Here is a 9,610-nt window from a genome sequence, read left to right on the forward strand (position 1 = left end):
GCAAAGACAACACCAGAAAAGAAAATAAACTACAAGCCAGTCTACCTCTGATAAACACTAACAGATACTAAATGAAAAATTCTTAGTAAAATACTAGCAAACCAAATTCAACAGCATGTTAAGAAGATCATACATCAGGAACAGGTGGGGTTTACCCCTGGATACAAGGATGATTCTGCATGTGCAAGGATGGTACAGCACATCCACAGGCTGAAAGATTCTCACACACACACACACACACACACACACGATTATATCCACAGATGTACAAAAGGCATGTGACCAAATTCAACATCCATTCATGATTTTAAATGAAGATGAAGGAGGAGGAGGAGAAGAAAGAGAGGGAGAAGGAAAAGGAGAAGAAGAAAGAAGGAGGAGGAGGAGGAAAGAAAAAAGAAGAGGAAGAGGAGGAGGAGGAGGAGGAAAGAAAAAAGAAGAGGAAGAGGAGGAGGAGGAGGAGAAAAGAGAGGAAAAGAAAAGAAAAAAAGTGAATAGGGGAAAAAAGGAAAAGAAAAGAACTCTCAACAAAATCGGTATAGGCCGGGCACAGTGGCTCATGCCTATAATCCCAGTATTTTGAGAGGCTGAGACAGGAGGATCGCTTGAGCCCAGGAATTCAAGACCAGCCTGAGCAACATAGCAAAATTCATCTCTATTATAAAATAAATTGTAAAAACAAAAACAAAAACAAAAATAAAATAAAATAGGTATAGAAGAAACTTACCATAACACAATAAAAACCATATGTGAAAAGCCCACAACTAACATCATAATCAATGGGAAAACAAAAAACAAACAAACAAACAAAAACAGAAGCTTTTCCCCTAAGATCCCATGCAAGGCAAGATGCCCCGTCTCCACTTTTACTCAACATTGCACTGGAATCCCTAACCAAAGCAATTAGACAAGAAACAGAAATGAAATGCATCCAAATTGGAAAAGAAGAATTAGAATCCTATTCTCTGTGTGCAGATGACATAAACATACGTGTAGAAAAACCTAAAGACTCCACAATAACAAAAAGTCTGTTAAAACTAATAAATGAATTAAGTAAATTTGAAGGATAAAAAATCAACATACAAAAATCAATGATGTTTCTACACACGGACAATAAATAAATGAAAATAAAATTAAGAAAGCAATCACATTTATGAAAGGAATAAGTACTTAGGAATAAACTTAACAAAGGCGGTGAAAGATTTTTACAATGGAAATTATAAAATACTGATGAAGAATGTTAAAGAAGATACAGATAAATATCAAGACATCTCATCTTTATAAATTGGAAGAGCTAATATTCTTAAAATGTTCATACTACCCAAAGTGACCTCCAGATTCAATGCTAGACCTATCAATACTGAAATGCTATTCTTTATAGAAATAGAAAAAATAGGCTAGGCATAGTGGCTCACACCTGTAATCCCGGCACTTTGAGAGGCTGAGGCGGGTGGATCACTTGAGTTCAGGGGTTCGAAACCAGCCTGGCCAACATGGTGAAACCCCGTCTCTACCAAAAATATAAAAAATTATCCAGGTGTGTTGGCGTGCACCTGCAATATAGCAAAAAGATAAAAAATAACACATGTTGGCAAGGATGTGGACAAAAGAAACTCTTGTACACTGTTGGAGGGAATGTAAACTAATACAGCCATTGTAGAGAATGTATTGGTATTCCTCAAAAAATTAAAATAGAACTACCATATAATCCAGCAATACCAATTGTGGATATATCTCGAAAGAAAATGAAATCAGAATCTTGGATAGATATCTGTTATATAGCCAACACATGGAAACAACCAAAATTTCTGATGACGAATGGATAAAGAAAATGTGATGCACACACACACACACACACACACACACACACACACACACACACAAATATTGTCAGGTTTTAAAAAATAAAGGAAATCCTGTCCTTTGCAACAACGTGAATGAAGCTGGAGGACATTATGTTAACTGATATAAGCCAGAAACAGAAAAATAAATACTGCATGATCTTATTTGCTTGTGGAATCTAAAATATTCAAACTCATAGAACCAGAGAGTAAAATGGTGGGTGTCAGGACCAGGGAGGGAAAAGAGAAATGGGGAGATGTTTATCAAAGGGTACAAAAGAGTACAGTTATACAAGATGAATAAGTTCTAGATAGTTAATATACAGCAATGTGACTATGGTTAACAATATTGTATTATTTACTTTAAATTTGTTAATTTGGTAGATTGTAAGTGTTCTCACCAAAGGAAAAAAAAAGAATTAAGATGATAATTATGTAAGGTTATTTTATGTGAATTACCTTGATTGTGATTTCACACAATTACTGCAATAATTTCACAACAAACATATGTATCAATATATCAAGTTGTATACCATAAATATATAGAACTTTTATTTGACAATTATATATCAATAAAGCTGAAAATAATATTGAAAGAAAATATTGCATGAAGGAGATACAGCTCACTAGATTTAAGAATGACCTAACAGAATGCAGAACAGGAATTCTAGTGTTCAAGGGTCTGAAAGAAGAGGACCAGAGTAAGGATTAGACTAAGAGCACCAGCTCTGGAGACCTCTCATCAGTTCCTGTCTGTCTATCACACAGGACATGGGACTTTTCTTTGTCTTGCTCCATCGTGCACATTGAGGCCACCTCAGCTCAGAGCTGTGTGCCTTCAAGAGGGTCCCCCATCCACAGAGAGATGCTTAACCTAGTGTGTTTTTCTAGAAAGAGATGGATATGAGTTAAAAACACTAATCAGGGCTGATTGGTCTTTGCCAGCTTGAAAATGGAAACGTCCACTCAGGAAACATGATAGGGATTCTACAGAGGTGAATGTTCTTGGGGGACTGTTTGGTGTTCTTGTTTGTAACACATGACAGACACTTGCAAAAGCACCAGAAAGTGAAGCCAAAGGAGCAATGAGCTAAGTGGTGGCATTGGGGCTTGGTGGACAAGGAGATGGGTGATTGGGGAAATGATAGAATGATAGTTTTGAATGTAAGACCCTTGTTTCAGTATGCATGCTTTAAACATTTATGTGCTATATTATATTAAACAATAATTGAGATAATGTCTATAATTTGAGATATTATTAAAATGGTAATGGTCAATGACCGGCTCAGAAATCCATCTGGGTGAGTGTATTGGAGCCAGTAGCCTAGATCACTGTGAAGAGAGATTTTGCTGCAAGAAACAGACATCTGATCTTTACCAGAAGCTGCTTTGTCCTCAGTTCCAAGGACACAATGAGAAAATGGCCCTTATGAGGAAGTAGACAGTCATTAGACACCAAATCTCCCAGCACGTTGATCTTAAGACTTCTCAGCCACCACGAGTGTAAGAAATACATTTCTGTTTTTATAAGCCACCAGTTTAAGGTATTGTGTTATAGCAGCCCAAAGGTACTTGGATAATAACCAATGTACTTTTTAAAAATGTGTGGTCGGTCTCGATGGCTCACGCCTGTAATCCTTACATTTTGGGAGGCCGAGGCAGGTGGATCATGAGGTCAGGAGTTCGAGACCAGCCTGACCAACACAGTGAAACCCAGTCTCTACTAAAAATGCAAAAATTAGCTAGGTGTGATGGCACATACCTGTAATCCCAGCTACTCGGCAGGCTGAGGCATGAAAATCACTTGAACCCAGGAGTCAGAGGTTGTAGTGAGCTGAGATCGTGCCACTGCACTCCAGCCTGGGCAACAGAGTGAGACTCTGTCTCAAAAAATAAAATAAAATATATAATCTGTTTAATTGAAGTTTATATGTTTTAAGGTTTAATGATGATTATAATTTAAAAGTGGCTCACAAAATCAAAGAAAATAAAAAATGGCTAGAGAACACCCTACATGTTTAAAAAAAATTAATTCTCATGGTTATGAGATTAAATGGGATTCCAGCTAGAAACAGAATTGGCTCACCTTGAAAATAAACTACCCATAGAATCTTTGAGGACCAGGAGACTCATCCACCGAATAAGCTTCCCTGTAGATCATTTAGGAAAAAGCCCATCCTAACAGGGAGACAGTCTATGTTCAGGGCTGTTTCCAGGACAGGGGTTCAATGATCTGCTAGGAGGGGCCATTCTCACAGAGAACAGAGACAATCACTCAGATGTGCCCTAGCTAAGTCCCCATGGCTAGATATTGGGTCAAAGACAAAGGAACCTAAAAAATAAAAACAAGGTTGGGCGTGGTATCTCATGTCTGTAATCCCAGCACTTTGGGAGGCTGAGGTGGGTGGATCACCTGAGGTCAGGAATTCAAGACCAGCCTGACCAGCATGGTGAAACCCCGTCTCTACATTAGCCAGGCATGGTGGCACATGTCTGTAATCCCAGCTACTCAGGAGACTGAAGCAGGAGAATCGCTCGAAGCAGGAGAATCGCTCGAACCCGGGAGGCAGAGGTTGCAGTGAGCTGAGATTGGGCCACTGCACTCCAACCTGGGTAACAAGAACAAAACTCTGTATCAAAATAAATAAATAAACAAATAAATAAATACAAAATTAAAAAAAAAGAAAACAAATCAATAAAATCCTTTACTTTTGTGCTCAGTCTCCCAACATCTTCGGCTCTTCTCTCAGTTGCTGTTGCTTTAGGAAGAGACCTGCAGAGGAATAAATAACCCTGCAAAGACAGCCATCCTTATTAGAGTGTGGTGGATACAGAGTTGAGTAAGACGTTATTTCTGGAGCACTGACCCAGGCCAGTCAGCACAGTGAGGGGGATGGAGGAATTTAATGTGAGGGTTTCACTGAAAACTGCAGAAATGGTACTGAGCAGCCAGTTCCTGTTGCTCTGTCCCTGCCATTGAAAAATTGGAAAGAGTCACCAGCCAGGACCATATCACACAGGAAAAGAAGAAGCTGCTGTTGTCCCTAGACAATTAACCAGAGAGCATGTTTCTTCTGCATTTCACTGTGGGAGCGGAGAGCGGCTGAGAGTGGACTAAATTCTCAAGGTCATGTTGCACGAAGCCCCCTTCTGCACGGAGTAAGGAAGCACCTCCATAGCAAGAGAAAGCCTGAGAGCCCAGGGCAGGTTTCCGTCTCATTACCCATGAACTCGGACCACTGTGGAAAGTGTTGCAGCCTGCATATGAGCTGCAGTAATAATCAACCTTGCTCTCAGCCTGCAGCCCAGCGATGGTCATGGGGGCCGTGTTGCCAGACTTGGAGCCAGAGAAGCGATCAGGGGCCCTCGAGGGCCAATTACTGACATGGTAAATCACGAGTTTGGGGGCTGTGCCTGGGTGCTGCTGGCACCAGGAGACAAGGTCATAACCCCCAATGTCATTGCTGGTTCCAGTGCAGGAGATGGTGACTGACTGTCCAGGAGACCTGGACACTGAGTGAGGCTGAGTCAGAACAGACTGAGCCCAGGATCCTAGAAAGAGGGAGAAACACACTCCAGTGAGTCAGTGCTGGGCCCAGGTGAGCCTGAGGAGCAGAAGACCAAGGATCAGCCCAGAGGTCCCCAAGGCCCCTTCCATGGAGGCATCACCTGTGCCCTGAATGAGGAGGGTGAGGAGGAACAGAGCCCGGGCTGTGGTGGAGATGTCCCTAGAGCGGTGCCTCCTGAGACCCCCAGCACTGGGCCTGCCACCAGCCCTGTCTTTTCCCCTCTGCCTCAGAGCAGGGCGGGGCCTCCATGCAAATCTGAGCTCCTCTCCTCACCCCACCATCACCTGGTCCTGGGCTCAGAGACTTCTGCTTCCCTGGACAGTGGGGCTCAGCCGAGGGGATTAAAACTTGTTTTCTATTCTGATGGTAGGAACTTGATTCCTTTGTACCTGATTTCCTCAAGAAAGAAAGATCTGCTGAAGTCCCTCATCTGAGTGAGCTCCTGGCCCTCACGGTCTCTGCTGTGCGGCGCCTGTGTCTCTGTGACCCTACATGCCTGGGCCACTCCATGGTGCCCTCTGCTTGGCACCCACCTCCGGCCTGTCTACACTGTGAGGAAACTGGGCTGCCCAGCCCATGGAAACCACTGCTCTGTGTTGTTGGCCTCCCATCTTCAGCTGCAGCCTTTTCCCATCCCCACCCCCACCCTTCATGGGCATCTGCATCTGCAGCATCAAATCCCTTGAGCACGTCAGTCATTCTAGGTCATGGAGCATCCAGGGACACACATGGGAGGGGCCCTGTGGAGGAAACAAGGAGCGATGGCCGGGGCCACAGTCCGATGCTCCCAATCCTGCCCTTCCCACTCATGAGCAAGTGACTTGTCCTTTTCAGCCTCTGGTTCTCAGCCTGAGAACTGAAGACCACAGGGTCCACCCACTGCCCATGCAGGGGATCTGTAGAGAGATGAGTGTGAGGTGGAGAATGAAAGCTTCTAAAATGGGTCATTTCTAGCCTAGTAAAAACCATTTATTTTTATTGTAGACTTGATACTTATCTAAAGATTTCAGACCAGGCGTGGTAGCTCACTCCTGTTATCCCAGCAGTTTGGGAGACGGAGGTAGGAGGATCGCTTGAGACCAGGAGTTCAAGACCAGCCTGGCCAACATGGCAAAACTCCAACTATACTAAAAATACAAAAATTAGCCAGGCATGGTGGTGTGTGCCTATAATCCCAGCTACTTGGGAGACTGAGGCAGGAGAATCACTTGAATCCAGGAGGCAGAGGTTGCAGTGAGCCAAGATGAGGCCACTGCACTCTAGCCTGGGTGACAGAGAAGGACAGCAAGACTGTAAAAAACTATATATATATATATTTCATTCAACTTTATCTTCGATTTTTTTCCTCATATTACAAAGAAGTGTTATTTTTGCTTTCTAGGTTTTCTTCCATCTCACTATATCTACAAGCCACAATAAAACCCACTTTTTGGCCAGGCATTGTGGCTCACCCCTGTAATCCCAGCACTCTGGGAGGCCGAGGCAGGTGGATCACCTGAGGCCAACAGTTCCACACCAGCCTGACCAATATGGTGAAATCCCGTCTCTACTAAATATAAAAAATTAGCCAGGCACGGTAGTGCCCACCTGTAATCCCAGCTACTTGGGAGCCTGAGGCAGGAGAATCACTTGAACCTGAGAGGTGGTTGCAGTGAGCCAAGACTGCGCCATTGCACTGCAGCCTGGGCAACAAGAGTGAAACTCTGTCTCAAGAAAACAAAAAACAACTTTTCTTAATCAAGGAGCACATAAGAAACACAGAGGCTGGGTGTGGTGGCTCATGACTGTAATCCTTCACCTTAGGGGGCTGAGGCAGGTGGATTGCTTGAGCCCAGGACTTTGAGACCAGCCTGGGCTCGCATAGTGAGACTTCATCTCTATTTTTAAATTTAAATTTTAAAAGATAAATAGAATAAACATAGAACCATTGTGAAAATTTTTCTCCCTGTTTCTTTCAAGTCATTTTTAAAACTCTTTCATCTTTTGATGTTTTCCATGGCCTGTGATTCAAGATTGATTTAATTTTCATGTTTAGAATATTATTATTGTTTTCAGGTTCCATTTAGGATGCAGTGGCATATACCACCTTTTCTCCAAACCCAGCTATAAAACCTAGGACAGAATCCTTGGAGTATCAATTTGATTACTTGGAAAACCAAATTATTGGAGGCAGACTAGGGGAGATACCAGCACTTTCAGTAACATCAAACAAGCAGAGAGCTTCCCGTTTTCCCCCAGTGTCCCCTGGCCTGCACTCAGGGCAGCCTGAAACCTGGAAGGGGTACCAGTGTGCAGCCACAGAAGTTCCAGAAGAAGCTCCACTGTTCTGGCTTGAAGATGAGAAAAGAGACCCCTAGTGCTCAGGGCAAATTTGAAATGTCCACATTTCCCTTTTCTTGTGTTTGTTCTTCTCTCCATTCTACAAGATCCAGCCTCCAGGAAATTCTTCGTGGTGACAGCAAGGACAGTGGAGACTGTGGGGACTTTCTTTCCTCATCTTCGGAGCTGATTTCCAAGAAAGTTGCACTTAATCCCCTTACCTTTGTTACTCTCTGTCTCTTGGTGTTTGATTGGACACAGACTCAGTTGCAGGAAGTGCACAGCAGTGCAGGGTAACTAAAGTCACACTTTTTTCACCAGAACACCAAAAGAGAAGGTCCGGGGAACCATAAATAATGGGCAGACTGGAGAGAAATAAGTTTGAGGGGAAAAAAACCCTGTAAATTCCTTATGAAATCTTCGACTCAACTCTGAGCTGCACGTGCATGGATCTGATCCAAAATAGAGTAAGAAAGACTCAGGGAACAGAACCAAGGAAGAGATCTCCACCAGCTCCCAGATGACCACTGTGGAGTGATCCAGGCGCTCTGTTTCCCGGGGACCAAAGGCAGAGCTGGGGACTATTTATTCCCACTCGGTACCTTCTAGGTTCCTTCAGTTAGAATGACCCTCAAATATCTCTGTCCCCTTCCTATGCAGTGCTCTGAGGCTGGGGGCTGAGGCTATTTATTAGCCTTTCTAGAAACGAACATATTGGGACACAACATATTTTGGACACTCCACTCCGGGCTTCTCCCTTAGAAGGGCCTCAGGAGGAAGCAGCCCATGAACTTCATACACTCCCTGGTTAAATCACAGCCATTCCCTTCCCCAAATCCAGGCCCTCGCCGCCCCCTGGTGGCCTCAGATAGAGGAGCGCAAGCCCCAGGGAGGCAGCTGAGTGGAGTTGGAAATCCCTGTCCTGCTCTTGCCCCTTCCCACTCCTTTCCCTCCCAGCTCAGGACCAGGCCTCCTGGTCCCTTCTAATCCCCCCCAGGCTCCCAGCCCTTGGTCCTCTGGCTTCCTCCAGGATGGCATGCACCTTCTGCCACACCGGGGGGCCCAGACCCTCCCCGGCAGAACCTCTTAGCTTGTCCCAGGGCAGGCTGGTCACAGCGTTAGTGCACCCGAGGCAGCTGTAGAGGCTCGGGGTTACAGAAATATTGTTAGGTGGTAAATAAAACCAACCCCAGGAGGAAGGCTGAATGAGAAAAATGGGATGAGGAGAAATTGATCAGTTCATCAAAATGGTTTGGAAGAAAGACTAGTTCATGAAGGACAAAGAGTACAGTCAGACTTGAGAACAACTGAGTGGACAGCCAGAGGTGAGTTCCTGAATTTGAGGACATGGAAGAAGGGTCAGGGATCAGGCTGGGGCTAAGGGTTCCAGCTCCAGGGGCCTCTCATTAGACATTAAAGTGATAAGCGGCCTGGCGCAGTGGCTCACGTCTGTAATCCCAGCACTTTGGGAGGCCGAGGTGGGCAGATCTCTTGAGTCCAGGAGTCTGAGACCAGCTTCGGCAACATGGCAAAACTCTGACTCTACCAAACTTTTTTTTTTTAATTAGCTGGGCATAGTGGTGCATGCCTGTGGTGGTCCCAGCTACCAGGGAGGCAGAGGTTGCAGTGAGTCAAGATCATACCACTGCACTTCAGCCTCAGTGAGAGAGGGAGACCCTGTTTCAAAAAAAAAAGAAAGAAAAGAAAAGAAAAAAGGATAAGTTGTAACCCCCACCCCACAACTTAGTTTTCTTTCTCTCTATGAAGTTCTAGAACTCTCAGCATCCCTCCAATTCAATTCAGATTGACTCTTGCTTTTCCAAAATAAATATCTTGCTAATCTGCCTCCAAAAAAATTTTTTTGATTGATCATAGGAAAAA

This window comes from Chlorocebus sabaeus, chromosome 19 (genome assembly GCF_047675955.1).
Source record: "Chlorocebus sabaeus isolate Y175 chromosome 19, mChlSab1.0.hap1, whole genome shotgun sequence".
Lineage (NCBI taxonomy): Eukaryota > Metazoa > Chordata > Mammalia > Primates > Cercopithecidae > Chlorocebus > Chlorocebus sabaeus.